The sequence below is a fragment of the Rana temporaria genome, chromosome 6 (genome assembly GCF_905171775.1).
Source record: "Rana temporaria chromosome 6, aRanTem1.1, whole genome shotgun sequence".
NCBI lineage: Eukaryota > Metazoa > Chordata > Amphibia > Anura > Ranidae > Rana > Rana temporaria.
Window position 1 is genome coordinate 64,611,057 of NC_053494.1, and position 15,295 is coordinate 64,626,351.

The window sequence follows — 15,295 nt, forward strand, 5'->3', positions numbered from 1 at the left end:
GTTGTTAACCTGTTCCCTGCCAGTGTCATTAGTACAATGTCAGTGCATATTTTTAGCACTGATCACTGTATTAATGTCACTAGTTCCCCAGCAGTCCCGCTAAAAATCACTGATCGACGTCATTACTAGTAAAAAAATAAATAAAATAAAAATGCAATAAATCTATCCCCTATTTTGTAGACGCTTTAACGTTTATGCAAACCAATCAATATACACTTGTTGTTTTCTTTTTTTTTACCAAAAATATGTAGAAGAATACATATTGGCTTAAACTAATGAATATATTTTTATTATTTTTTTTGGGGATATGTATTAGGCCCCTTTCACACAGGGCGGATCAGTAATTATCCGCCTCCGTGTGCTCCGTAAGCTCAGCGGGGATCACTCCGTAGATGACAGGGCGGTCCCCGCACACTGTGCAGGGACCGCCCTGTATTTTCTCCGCTCTCCCCTATGGGGGGATCGAATGAACACGGGCCGTCTGTCCGTGTTCATCTGATCCGCTCTGCAGACGGAAGAAAAAATAGGGTTTTCGTCCGTCTTCAAAATCGGATGTTTGCAGAGGCGGACGATTACGGGTGTCAGCGGATGTTTATCCGCTGACACCCGCAATCTCATTGGGACCAATGTATGTCCCTTTTTCATCCGCAAACGGATGGATGAAAAAGCGGACATACGGTTTACACGTGTGAAAGGGGCCTTATAGCAGAAAGTAAAAAAATATTGTGTTTTTCAAAAAAAAAAAAAAAGTTTATAAAATAAACCACAGAGGTGATAAAATATGACCAAAAGAAAGCTCTATTTGTGGGGAAAAAAGGACGTAAATTGTGTTTGGGTTAAACATTGCACGACCACGCAATTGTCAGTTAAAGTAACACCATATCACAAAAATGGCCTGGTCATTAAGGGGGTACATTCTTCAGGGGATGAAATGGTTAAAGAGTAATTCCACTTTTGTTAAGAAAAAAAATATTCCCCTCTGGGGGATATATGTCCATTGCAAGGATTTTAACAACCTTTTGTTATTTTGAATTTTGAAGATATATTTTATGTTATGTTTATGTATAGTGTTTGTCTGTGCCCGGAGTGAATCCGTATGGGAGTGGTTTTATAATGATCAATCAGCTGGTGAACCTGCAGGGCTCTAATGAGGAAATTGGCAAGTTGAGTTTTCCCTTTGGGAGTATCTTACAAAAAATTTAATTTTTCTTGCAGGGGATGCCAAAAATGTTACTTACTGTATATCTTAGTGCAGACTTCAGTAAGGGAAAATCAGTAAGACAATCATACAATCAGGAAATTACATTTTCAGGTGGTGTTCTGTACACCATCTGTTTACAGAAAGCCTCCAGGTAGCCATATTGCATTGCATTTTACCAAAAAATGACAGTACTGCAGATTGAAAAGGAAAGGTAATTGTTAATAAAATGAAATTACAATTTGACTTGTGTCGCAATTGTATACGCTGTATTATATATTTTTTTATTTGATATTTTTTTTCCAATGGAAGTGGAGTTACCCTTTAATGGAATTTAGCATTTTTACTGTTGCCTTTCTCTCCACCAAACAACAATTTTACACTTTTATTTTCTTTGGTACATATCCCCTAGGGTGGTTCGCAGCCCCCTGTATCATGTGTTTGGCAAAATAAATATAACTATTTTTAAACATTTAGGGGCAGATTCACAAAGATCTGCCCCGGCGCAGCTTATCTGAGATACGCTACGCCGCCGTAACTTACCTGGCTTTGGTTTGAATCCAGAAAGAATTTGCGCCGTAAGTTACGGCGGCGTTGTGTATCTCTCGCGGCGTAAGGGCGCGGAATTCAAATGCGGCGAGTAGGGGGCGCGTTTCATTTAAATGAATCGCGTCCCCGCGCCGAACGAACTGCGCATGCCCCGTCCGTCAAAACTCCCAGGGTGCATTGCTCCAAATGACGTCACAAGGACGTCATTGGTTGCGGCGTGAACATAAATTGCGTCCAGCCCCATTCACGGACGACTTACGCAAACGAAGAAAAATTTTCAAAATTATACGCGGGAACGACGGCCATACTTAACATTGAGTACGCCACCAGATAGCAGCTTTAACTATATGCCGGAAAAAGCTGAACGGAAACGACGTAAAAGAATGCGACGGCCGGTCGTACGTTCGTGGATCGTCGGAAATAGCTTATTTGCATACTCGCCGCGGATTACGACATGAACGCCACCCAGCGGCCGCCGGAAAATTGCATCTTAGATCCGACGGCGTACTAAGGCGTACGCCTGTCGGATCTAACACAGATGCCGTTGTATCTTGTTTGGGGGATACCAAAACAAAGATACGACGCGCAAAATTTGAAATTACGCGGCGTATCAACAGATACGCCGGCGTAATTTCTTTGAGGATCTGCCCCTTAGCTACCAATATTTAGTGGTGTTCATATTTGGCACTCAAATTCTAATCATGCTCTTTGAACTCCGCTCAAACCGAACCATGTTTACTCATCCCCAAATTTAAGCCATTTATTGTCAGTAATGCGATATTTACGTAAATCAACTAGATCATTATAGACTAACATATTTACCCATTTTGGATTCTTTGTAATCTCTTCTTTTTTTTTCCGTGGTCCTCAGGCTAAGAGGTAGTGAGTGTATTAGATGTATGCTTTTTTTACTGAGATTGGGGAGATTTTCCTTAGCTTGTGCTGTTTGAATTTCTTCAAGTTAAAGTGGGGTAGTGCTCTTTGCATGGAAAACCAAACCAAACCAAAAAAATTGTCTGTCATGGTGGTGTGTTTTTGAATGGGGCAGGTTTGAGCTGGAGCTTTAAGATTATGTGGCAATTCAGAGAAGTGCCCCATGGAGTTGTGTATATTTATTAATGCCCTTTAAGCCTTATTATTAATATTATTATTTTTCCATAGGTACCTATGCCCTATGCCAGTGCCCAGCTACATTTGTCCTCTTTCCCCAAAACTTGCAAATAAGCCTTAAAAAAGGTAAAAAAACAAACAAGATTTGACTTCTGTATACTTTTTTGAGTGTTATGTTAAGGGTTTGCTGGCATGGTTCAACAAATGGGCCAATTCGCACATCACTAATTGTCACCTAACCACATGGTGACTTGGAAAATGTACTGTTGGCGAGGGCTCCCCGCCTGGCACCCACTGTGGTTGTACTCTGTACAGAGGGCGCAATTTGTCAGTTTCGTTTCCCTACAAAGCAGGGATGAGAAACCGAGATCTTTAGCAAAAAGCACACTTTACACACATTACAAATAATTAGACACTCATTACCCCCTTGATCTCCTTAGATGTTAACCCCTTCCCAGCCAGTGTCATTAGTACAGTGACAGTGTATAGTATTATCACTGATAACTGTATTAATGTCACTGGTGATGTCTGTGGTAGTTAGTCAGTTCCCCCTAGCATCAGTTAGTATCAAATTGACTGCCGCACTATTGCAGTCCCATTATAAGTCGCTGATCACTGCCATTAGTAGAATAAAAAATGTAAATAACAATTCCAGTACCGTATTTTCTGACTTTTTAACCCCTTAAAATCTTCTTAAAAGTCGGGGGTCGTCTTATACGCCGGTAACCTAACATCCCTTACCTTATCCTAAGACATGCAAAATCACGGCCGTCCATTTTTCAAAGCCGCACCTCCTACTTCTTCTATTCCGTGATAGGCGGAACACTCAGCTTCCCAGGAGACACTGTGTTTAGTGTCCGCCTATCACGGAGGCCCTCTCGTCCTCGTACGAGAGGAAGCTGATTGTTCCGCCTATCACGGAATAGAAGAAGTAGGAGGCGCGGCTTTGAAAAATGGACGGCCGCGATTCTGCATGTCTTAGGATAAGACAAGGGATCGTCAAGACACAGTCAGGCATGTCATAAAGGAACAGCGAATCTGGCATGTAATGGGGCACAGTGAGTCTGACATGTAATGGGGCACAGTGAGGCATGTAGTGGCACAGTCTGGCATGTAATGGTGGCACCGTGAGGCGAGGCATGACTAGTAGGAAGGGGGTAGTCTTCTACGGCGAGTATATCCCAAAACCAACATTTTAGCTGGAAAATTAGGGGGTCGTCTTATACGCCGGCAAATACGGTATATATACCATAGTTTGTAGGTGCTATAACTTTGACACAAACCAATCAATATGCACGTATTTATTTTTTTATCAAAAACATGTAGCAAAATACATTTTGCCCAAAATTTATGAAGAAATTAGATTTTTTACATATTTTTTTTATTGGATATGGTTTATAGCAGAAAGTAAAAAATATTGGGCCAAATCCTCAAAAAACCTGCCTAACTTAACTTTCAGCAGTTAAGTTACACAGGCATTAAATTTCTACCTAAGTGCCCGATCCACAAAGCACTTACCTAGAAATTACACGCCGTGTAACTTAAGTGCCTCCGTCGCAAGGCGGTCATCTGATCGAGGGGGCAATTCCTATTTAAATGAGGCGCGCTCCCGCGCCGGACGTTCGGCGCATGCGTGTGACGTCATTTTTCCCGACGTGCATCGCTCGAACGTACTTTACGTCAGGCTTTGTGGATTGCGACGGGACAATAAAGTTGCGTCGGGTAAAAAAAAAGTTACGCGCCGGGAAAAAAAATTCGAAATTTAAAAAGAAACGCGGCGATCGAAAAAAAGGTTTGTTTTTACAAGGTCTAAACAGTTTAGGCCTTGTAAAAGCATCCCTAATTTTACGCATGCAAAACGTAACTTACGCAGAAAACACAAAGCTAAAAAGCTTTGTGGATCTGCCTAAGTACTCATTTGCATACGCAAAGTGGCATTTCGACTCGAAATGCCCCCAGCGGCGGATGCGGTACTGCATCCTAAGATCCGACAGTGTAAGTCTATTACAGATGTCGGATCTTCTGCCTATCTTTGGAAAAATCCTTCTCAGGATCGTTTCCAAAGATAGGCACAGGGATACGCAGGCTGAACAGCAGTTCCGCCTGCGTATCTCCTTTGAAGATTTGGCCCATAGTTTTAAAAAAACGGCCTTTTTTTCATTAATAAAAAAAACTGTGATGATCAAATACCACCAAAATAAAGCTCTATTTGTGTGCAAAAAATAGCCCTGTCATGAAGGGGGTAAAATCTTTTAGAGCTCAAGGTGTTTTTCAGGAAATGTCCATGTGGTATGCAGATACTGGTTGACCCATGCTTTGGGGTTTTAGCTTCCAGTCTCAATGGAAAGGCCTAATGCAGCCAATTTTAAGCTTCAGCCCCGAACCATTTTGGTGGTCAAAGACCAGGCCCCTTTTTGCGATTTGGCACTGCGTCGCTTTAACTGACAATTGCGCGGCCATGCGACGAGGTTCCCAAACAAAATTGACGTCCTTTTTTCCCCACAAATAGAGCTTTCTTTTGGTGGTATTTGATCACCTCTGCGTTTTTTTTATTTTTTTTGCGCTATAAACAAAAAATAGCGCAACTTTGAAAAAATGCAATATTTTTTACTTTTTTCTATAATAAATAACCCCAGAAAATATATTTTTTTTCCACAGTTCAGGCCGATACGTATTCTTCTACATATTTTTGGTAAAAAAAAACGCAATAAACATTTATTGATTGGTTTGCACAAAAGTTAGTTATAGCTTCTACAAAATAGGGGACTGGTTTATGTCATTTTTAGTAATATTTTTTTTTTACTAGTTATGTCGGCGATCAGCGATTTTTATCATGACTGCGACATTATGGCGGACACTTTTGACACCATTTGGGACCATTGTCATTTTTTACAGCGATCAGTGCTATAAAAATGCACTGATTACTGTAAAAATTACACTGGCAGTGAAGGGGTTAACCACGAGGTAGCACTGCAGGGGTTAAGTGTTCCCTAGGGAGTGATTCTTACTGTTAGGGGGCGTGGCTACATGTGACACGTCACTGATGATCGTTCCGGATCGTGGGGGAACAGGCATCAGTGACAATGTCACTAGGCAGAATAGGGGAATGCATTGTTTACAAAGGCATTCCTCTGTTCTGCCCTTGTCGACCGCAATCGCGGGCCTCCCAGGAACATCGAGTTCCCAGGACCCGCGGCCGCACTCGCTGGGTGGCAGATTTAAAGGGACGTACCTGTACGCCAATCTGCCTGCCGGTGCCATTCTGTCAAAGTACATAGTCGTGCGGTGGACGGCAAGTGGTTAAATGCTATTTTTTCATAGAAAATATATTTCCTGGAAGTCTTGCCCTACTGAAAGACCTGCTCTGAGAAATGTATTCACTTATATACAGTAGCATAGTATATTTTGATTATAGTCATTATAAACCAGCATAAAGACTATTTTGCAGATAACTTGATCGAGACTTCCTGCTGATTTTGCAGTAAACATGTTGCCAGTGTTTTAATTTCTATATCAGACACAATCCTTTACATGTGGTCTGGAGAAGGAAATTTAGTCAAGGTATTGTAACAGTGTTTTATGCAAATTTGATTCTTTTATTTATATATATATATATATATATATATATATATACACACATTTTCTTCATCACTCTGAAGTCTGGGTCCAGTCAGTCTCTAACAACTTACAGCATCTGCTGTCTGTATATATTAGAAGTTTGGCAGTTGGCCAAGTCCCTACGGTATACTGCCTGAGGAAGCAACAGGGGAGAGGCTGAGATTCCAGTGCCTCTTTTGTTCAATTTTAAAATGTATTTCTCCACAGTGTCTGCAGCTACAGCGGTCAGTGGGGGTTGTTTTAAACCTCATTTACTGTTTGCTGAGGGGTATTATTGCAATGTCTATGACCTGGGCACAGGTATATTTTATGAGACCTACAACACACACAATTGATCTGATCGTATCACATATTCAGTATTTTTGAGATGAGATTTGAATTTACTTTTTCATGAACAAGGTTTCACTCTAATACCTGAACTTTTGTTTTGAGAAAATATATCTGAGGCTTACCTCCCCATCACACAGCAACATAAAAATTACTGCAACATCAGAAAGGAGATTAATCTCATTGAATGGAGTACACTAAAGCCACGTACACACGATCAGTCCATCCGATGAGAACGGACCGATGGACCGTTTTCATTGGTTGACCGATGCAGCTGACTGATGGTCCGTCGTGTCTACACACCATCGGTTAAAAAAACGATCGTGTCAGAACGCGGTGACGTAAAACACAACAACGTGCTGAAAAAAACGAAGTTCAATGCTTCCAAGCATGAGTCGACTTGATTCTGAGCATGCGTGGATTTTTAACCGATGGTTGTGCCTACTAACGATCGGTTTTGACCTATCAGTTAGGAATCAATAGGTTAAATTTAAAGCAAGTTTGCTTTTTTTTAACCAATGGTTAAATAACCTATGGGGCCCACACACGATCGGTTTTGACCAATGAAAACGGTCCATCAGACCGTTGTCCTCTGTTTAACCTATCGTGTGTACGAGGCCTCAACAGGAAAGAGTAATTTCTTAAACACATATGGGATTTGTGCTTTCAAAAAAATTCTGCACTGGAAACACACTGCTCTGCATTTTTGAAAGTTTTGATTCTAGACTGTTCAGAAAAACAGGATAGCAGAGTCAGTACTAGGATCCCTTTAGGACCCAGCACAACTCACCTGGCACAGCCTTTGCCTGGGAAACAACAGTGATTGGTCAGCTCACCTTTAAATCACCTGTATCAGTATTCAATCATTGCTCGTGATAGAGTTTACCTTTGTGTGCCACTGTTTGATCCAGCTGATATCTGATATCGTGTATGACCTGGCTGGTTTGACCCTGCTTGCTCGCTTCTGATTCGGCACCATTTGGATTTTGATCTACCTGTGTATGAGTCAGTTTGCCTAGACTACACTTTGCCTGATTCTACTGTAGTACCTTTATCTGCAACGGTAAACTACAAGCACCAGCTAACATCCACCTTCATTAGCAGTGGTGAAATACAAGTCCCAGCTGACCTGCTCTGCTTAGACCTGCTCATGGTATATGCTTGTGTTCTTGAACTCTTTGCATAATCAGCACACCGGAACTGGTACCTGTTATTTGCTCCTAGCCTGACAGCCAGCAGCAGGGCCGGACTGGGAGTAAAAACCAGCCCTGGAAAACATTTCATACCAGCCCCATAGCATTATTATACCAGCCCAACATCATAACGTCATTATTTTTTTGTTCATAAAAGAGAAAACCATACATTTTAAAGAAACATTTAAAGAGTGTATTATATAAAGATAAGACAGATATGAAAGCACATAGGGCTAGGGAGATTATATAATGTTACACAGTGGAACCTCGGATTACGAGCATAATCCGTTCCAGGAGAAGCTCGTAATCCAAAGTGCTCACATATAAAAGTGAGTTTCCGCATTGAAGTTAATGGAACCGAAAATAATTTGTTCCGCATTGACTTCAATTGCATGCAATACCGCATGTGGCCAGAGGTGGGGGCGCCGGAGAGCCTCGGAGACACTCGGAAATGTCACTTGCCACTTGTCACCAGATTCAGCATGTCACTTGCCACCCATCCCCTCACCAGATTCAGCATGTCACTTGCCACCCATCCCCTCACCAGATTCAGCGTGTCACTTGTCACTTGGACTGGGTGACAGCAGGGGGACTGGGCGACAGCAGAGGACTGGGCGACAGCAAGGGGACTGGGTGACAGAGGACTTGGCGACAGCAGGGGACTGGGTTACAGAGGACTGGGTGACAGAGGACTGGGTGACAGCAGGCTGGGTGACAGCAGGGGACTGGGTGACAGAGGGGGGACTTGGACTGGGTGACAGCAGGGGGACTGGGCGACAGCAGGGGGACTGGCTGACAGCAGAGGACTGGGCGACAGCAAGGGGACTGGGTGACAGAGGACTTAGCGACAGCAGGGGACTGGGTGACAGCAGGCTGGGTGACAGCAGGGGACTGGGTGACAGAGGGCTGGGTGACAGAGGACTGGGTGACAAAGGACTGGGTGACAGAGGACTGGGTGACAGCAGGGGACTGGGTGACAGCAGGGGACTGGGTGACAGAGGTCTGGGTGACAGTGGGCTGGGTGACAGGGACAGAGGGCTGGGTGACAGAGGGCTGGGTGACAGGGGGCTGGGTAACAGAGGGCTGGGTGACAGGGACAGAGGGCTGGGTGACAGGGGGCTGGGTGACAGAGGGCTCGGTGACAGAGGGCTGGGTGACAGAGGACTGAGTGACAGGGGACTGAGTGACAGGGTGACAGACGGCTGGGTGACAGGGGACTGGGTGACAGATGGCTGGGTGACAGGGGGCTGGGTGACAGGGGACTGGGTGACAGGGGGCTGGGTGACAGGGGGCTGGGTGACAGAGGGCTGGGTGACAGAGGCTGGGTGACAGGGACTGGGTGACAGAGGACTGGGTGACAGAGGCTGGGTGACAGGGACTGGGTGACAGAGGCTGGGTGACAGAGGCTGGGTGACAGGGACTGGGTGACAGAGGCTGGGTGACAGGGACTGGGTGACAGAGGCTGGGTGACGGAGGCTGGGTGACGGAGGCAGGGTGACAGGGAATGGGTGACAGGGACTGGGTGACAGAGGCTGGGTGACAGGGACTGGGTGACAGAGGCTGGGTGCCAGGGACTGGGTGACAGAGGCTGGGAGACAGAGGGACTGGGTGACAGAGGCTGGGTGACAGAGGCTGGGTGACAGGGACTGGGTGACAGAGGCTGGGTGACAGGGACTGGGTGACAGAGGCTGGGTGACAGGGACTGGGTGACAGGGACTGGGTGACAGGGACTGGGTGACGGAGGCTGGGTGACGGAGGCTGGGTGACGGAGGCTGGGTGACGGAGGCTGGGTGACGGAGGCAGGGTGACAGGGACTGGGTGACAGAGGCTGGGTGACAGGGGACTGAGTGACAGGGGCTGGGTGACAGGGACTGGGTGACAGAGGCTGGGTGACAGGGACTGGGTGACAGAGACTGGGTGACAGAGACTGGGTGACAGGGACTGGGTGACAGAGGCTGGGTGACAGAGACTGGGTGACAGGGACTGGGTGACAGAGGCTGGGTGACAGAGGCTGGGTGACAGAGGCTGGGTGACAGGGGACTGGGTGACAGAGGCTGGGTGACGGAGGCTGGGTGACTGAGGCTGGGTGACGGAGGCAGGGTGACGGAGGCTGGGTGACGGAGGCAGGGTGACGGAGGCTGGGTGACGGAGGCTGGGTGACAGGGACTGGGTGACAGAGGCTGGGTGACAGGGGACTGAGTGACAGGGACTGGGTGACAGAGACTGGGTGACAGGGACTGGGTGACAGAGACTGGGTGACAGAGGCTGGCAGACAGAGGGACTGGGTGACAGAGGACTGGGTGACAGAGGCTGGGTGACAGAGGCTGGATGACAGAGGCTGGGTGACAGGGACTGGGTGACAGAGGACTGGGTGACAGAGGCTGGGTGACAGGGACTGGGTGACAGAGGCTGGGTGACAGAGGCTGGGTGACAGGGACTGGGTGACAGAGGACTGGGTGACAGAGGCTGGGTGACAGGGACTGGGTGACAGAGGCTGGGTGACAGAGGCTGGGTGACAGAGGCTGGGTGACAGGGACTGGTGACAGAGGCTGGGTGACAGGGACTGGGTGACAGAGGCTGGGTGACAGAGGCTGGGTGACAGGGACTGGGTGACAGGGACTGGGTGACAGAGGCTGGGTGACAGGGACTGGGTGACAGAGACTGGGTGACAGGGACTGGGTGACAGGGACTGGGTGACGGAGGCTGGGTGACAGAGACTGGGTGACGGAGGCTGGGTGACGGAGGCTGGGTGACAGGGACTAGGTGAGGGAGGCTGGGTGACGGAGGCTGGGTGACGGAGGCTGGGTGACGGAGGCAGGGTGACGGAGGCTGGGTGACGGAGGCTGGGTGACGGAGGCAGGGTGACGGAGGCAGGGTGACGGAGGCTGGGTGACAGGGACTGGGTGACAGAGGCTGGGTGACAGAGGCTGGGTGACAGAGGCTGGGTGACAGAGGCTGGGTGACAGGGACTGGGTGACAGAGGCTGGGTGACAGAGGCTGGGTGACAGAGGCTGGGTGACGGAGGCTGGGTGACGGAGGCTGGGTGACGGAGGCAGGGTGACGGAGGCTGGGTGACGGAGGCAGGGTGACAGGGACTGGGTGACAGGGACTGGGTGACAGAGGCTGGGTGACAGGGACTGGGTGACAGAGACTGGGTGACAGGGACTGGGTGACAGGGACTGGGTGACGGAGGCTGGGTGACAGAGACTGGGTGACGGAGGCTGGGTGACGGAGGCTGGGTGACAGGGACTAGGTGACGGAGGCTGGGTGACGGAGGCTGGGTGACGGAGGCTGGGTGACGGAGACTGGGTGACGGAGGCTGGGTGACGGAGGCTGGGTGACAGGGACTAGGTGACGGAGGCTGGGTGACGGAGGCTGGGTGACGGAGGCTGGGTGACGGAGGCAGGGTGATGGAGGCTGGGTGACGGAGGCTGGGTGACGGAGGCAGGGTGACGGAGGCAGGGTGACGGAGGCTGGGTGACAGGGACTGGGTGACAGAGGCTGGGTGACAGAGGCTGGGTGACAGAGGCTGGGTGACAGGGACTGGGTGACAGAGGCTGGGTGACAGGGACTGGGTGACGGAGGCTGGGTGACGGAGGCAGGGTGACAGGGACTGGGTGACAGAGGCTGGGTGACAGGGACTGGGTGACAGAGGCTGGGTGACAGGGACTGGGTGACAGAGGCTGGGTGACAGAGGCTGGGAGACAGAGGGACTGGGTGACAGAGGCTGGGTGACAGAGGCTGGGTGACAGGGACTGGGTGACAGGGACTGGGTGACAGAGGCTGGGTGACGGGGACTGGGTGACGGAGGCTGGGTGACGGAGGCTGGGTGACGGAGGCTGGGTGACGGAGGCTGGGTGACGGAGGCAGGGTGACGGAGGCTGGGTGACGGAGGCAGGGTGACGGAGGCTGGGTGACAGGGACTGGGTGACAGAGGCTGGGTGACAGGGACTGGGTGACAGAGACTGGGTGACAGGGACTGGGTGACAGGGACTGGGTGACGGAGGCTGGGTGACAGAGACTGGGTGACGGAGGCTGGGTGACGGAGGCTGGGTGACAGGGACTAGGTGACGGAGGCTGGGTGACGGAGGCTGGGTGACGGAGGCTGGGTGACGGAGGCAGGGTGACGGAGGCTGGGTGACGGAGGCTGGGTGACGGAGGCAGGGTGACGGAGGCAGGGTGACGGAGGCTGGGTGACAGGGACTGGGTGACAGAGGCTGGGTGACAGGGACTGGGTGACAGAGACTGGGTGACAGGGACTGGGTGACAGAGACTGGGTGACGGAGGCTGGGTGACAGAGACTGGGTGACGGAGGCTGGGTGACGGAGGCTGGGTGACAGGGACTGGGTGACGGAGGCTGGGTGACGGAGGCTGGGTGACGGAGGCTGGGTGACGGAGGCTGGGTGACGGAGACTGGGTGACAGGGACTGGGTGACGGAGGCTGGGTGACGGAGGCTGGGTGACGGAGGCTGGGTGACAGAGTGACTGGGTGACGGAGGCTGGGTGACAGGGTAGAGAGAGATTATACAGGCCAGATTACAATTTGCAGGGGCAGCAAAGGTGACAGAGAAAGGGGGGGTGCACCATGCAACCCCCCCCCCCTCTCTGTGTCACCTTTGCTGCCCCTGCAAATTGTAATCTGGCCTGTATAATCTCTCTGACCATTGCATGGACCCCCCCCCTCTCCCCCTCTGCACCTACCTTTTCTGCCTTCTGCTCCAAGGGTGGCCGGCGCGCGCCGTACACTTCTTCTCCTCTGTGGCTCTGCCTTCACACGTGGAGAAACATAGTGGGCGGTGCTGGCGCCGCACGGGACGATGGGACGTTCGGTTCTCCTGCTCGGCTCCTCCCCTCCCTCCATCAGCATGATCGCTCCAGTCACTTCACACAGCGGCGCGGGAAGCAAAGTGTCAGTGAAGCGGCGAGCATGGCGGCCGCAACCCGCCGGCGGCCGGCCCGCCGCTGCTTAGAGACATCACATTGGAGTGGCTAATCATATCGCACGCAGGGGTACAATTGTAAAGTGCGGCCGCGATAGCGGCCGCGGCCCACAGCTGACGCTGACCTGATAAATTTGACTGACACAGCAGGCGGCCTACCGGGAATTTTCCCGCTATCCCGGTAGGCCAGTCCGGCCCTGGCCAGCAGCAATAGATTTCAGCAAGAGATTCAGACAGCTGCCCAAGATGAATGCAAGGATGAAAATGAAAGCCAGTATAGTAGATTGGTTGTGTATCCTGGGTCCCTTTTAAATGTAACATTTTATTATTTGAACAAGATGTATCTTTATGTCTGCTGGTTTATTAATTCTTAATGAATATTTATAACTAATGGTACAGGTAGTTAAGGTATTCTTGTTATAGCCCCAGTAATTAAATTATAACATATACACACATCCATATACAAAATACAGTGCTGTATTGCATTCCTATTTATTGGCATGCCAATAAATTGTAATTCTCCTATGGAACTAATTTTCATGTGTAATGGGTACCTGAAAATGATTTCTATCTAGTGTAATAATTTATTTTTACTATTTCTTTTCTGGATATATTTACATACAAATTGCAGCTACCTTGAACCCAGTTAATTTAATTTGAAAAGACCTCCAATATGTGAATGGAGGAAGATTCCAAGCACTTTTAACCTTGTGAGTCCACTGGGAAATATAAGGTGTTGGTAGAAAAACATTGGCTTCAGAAAACAGTATAAAAATGACAGTAATATATATAAACTTCAGATTGTTGGAAAGCAAAGAGCAAGATTATTGTACTGTGTCTCTGAAAGTTCAATTTTATTTGGTTGATTTATATTGTTACTATTGTGCACTCTTTGTTCTTCTCCTGTGCCTTTAGGAACTAATAAAAGTAAATCTTGTGTGAATCTTTGGATGAGATTAGCTCATTTAACTTGTTACAGATGTAATGTATGTCATGTGTAATTTATATTTGAGCATGTGCATACATACAAATCTGTCTTTTATACAAGCTATAGATTCAGGTTTATGTGCTTCTTTGTTTTGATCCTTAATTCTTGGTATTGTGCCATAATTTATAAAAACACACAAAAAAAAACACAAATGAGCTTTAAAAAGAGAAAGAAAATAATTGTATCTTTCTGACTAGAAAATAATAAAAGAATATCTGACCAAAATTATTATTATTATTATTATTTTTATAACATAGTTACATAGTAGGTGAGGTTTAAAAAGACACAATCCATCAAGTCCATTATATGTCAGTATTACATTATATAACCCTCTATGTTGTGGTCAGTCAGGTGCTTATCTAATAGTTTTTTGAAACTATGGATGCTCCCCACTGAGACCACCGCCTGTGGAAGGAAATTCCACATCCTTGCCGCTCTTACAGTAAGGCCTCGTACACACGAGAGGTTAAACAGAGGACAATGGTCTGATGGACTGTTTTCATCAGTCAAAACCGATCGTGTGTGGGCCCCATAGGTTATTTAACTATCGTTTAAAAAAAAGCCAACTTGCTTTAAATTTAACCGATGGATTACCATCGGTTAAAAATCCACGCTTGCTCAGAATCAAGTCGACGCATGCTTGGAAGCATTAAACTTCATTTTTTCAGCACGTCGTTGTGTTTTACGTCACTGCGTTCTGACACGATCGTTTTTTTAACCGATGGTGTGTAGGCGCGACGGACCATCAGTCAGCTTCATCGGTTAACCGATGAAAACGGTCCATCGGTTCATTCTCATCGGATGGACTGGTCGTGTGTACGCGGCATTAAGAACCCTCTATGTAGTTTAAGGTTAAACCTCTTTTATTCGAATGAGTGGCCACGTGTCTTGTTAAACTCCCTTCCGCAAAAAAGTTTTATCCCAATTGTGGGGTCACCAGTACGGTATTTGTAAATTATTATTACCTATACTAAATAGCTACTTTAGGAACATATTCTGAACCTGCAATATACTTTAATGTGTTTTGTGCCACAACTTTTACCTGAAAAAGTACTTACCAACTTTCTCCCAGCAGATGGTATTGACAGTACTTCCTTCTCAGTACCTACTTCTAGACATAGTGTCTGCGCCCTCTACTGACCACTGCTCAGCTGCATCTCGGACTACACCAGCAGGGATGTTTCTAGTCACTACATCAACTGGAGAGGCCTTTGATGTCTCCAACAGTTCTGAGCGCCTTCCATACCAATCAGTAACTGGGGGCAACCTCTTGGAGAACCTCAGGACTATTTGCCACACTGTTAACAAGCATTGGACCCACCAATGCCACTCTTGATCAGAGTTTCCCAGCACAGCCTGTACCACCTGGCTC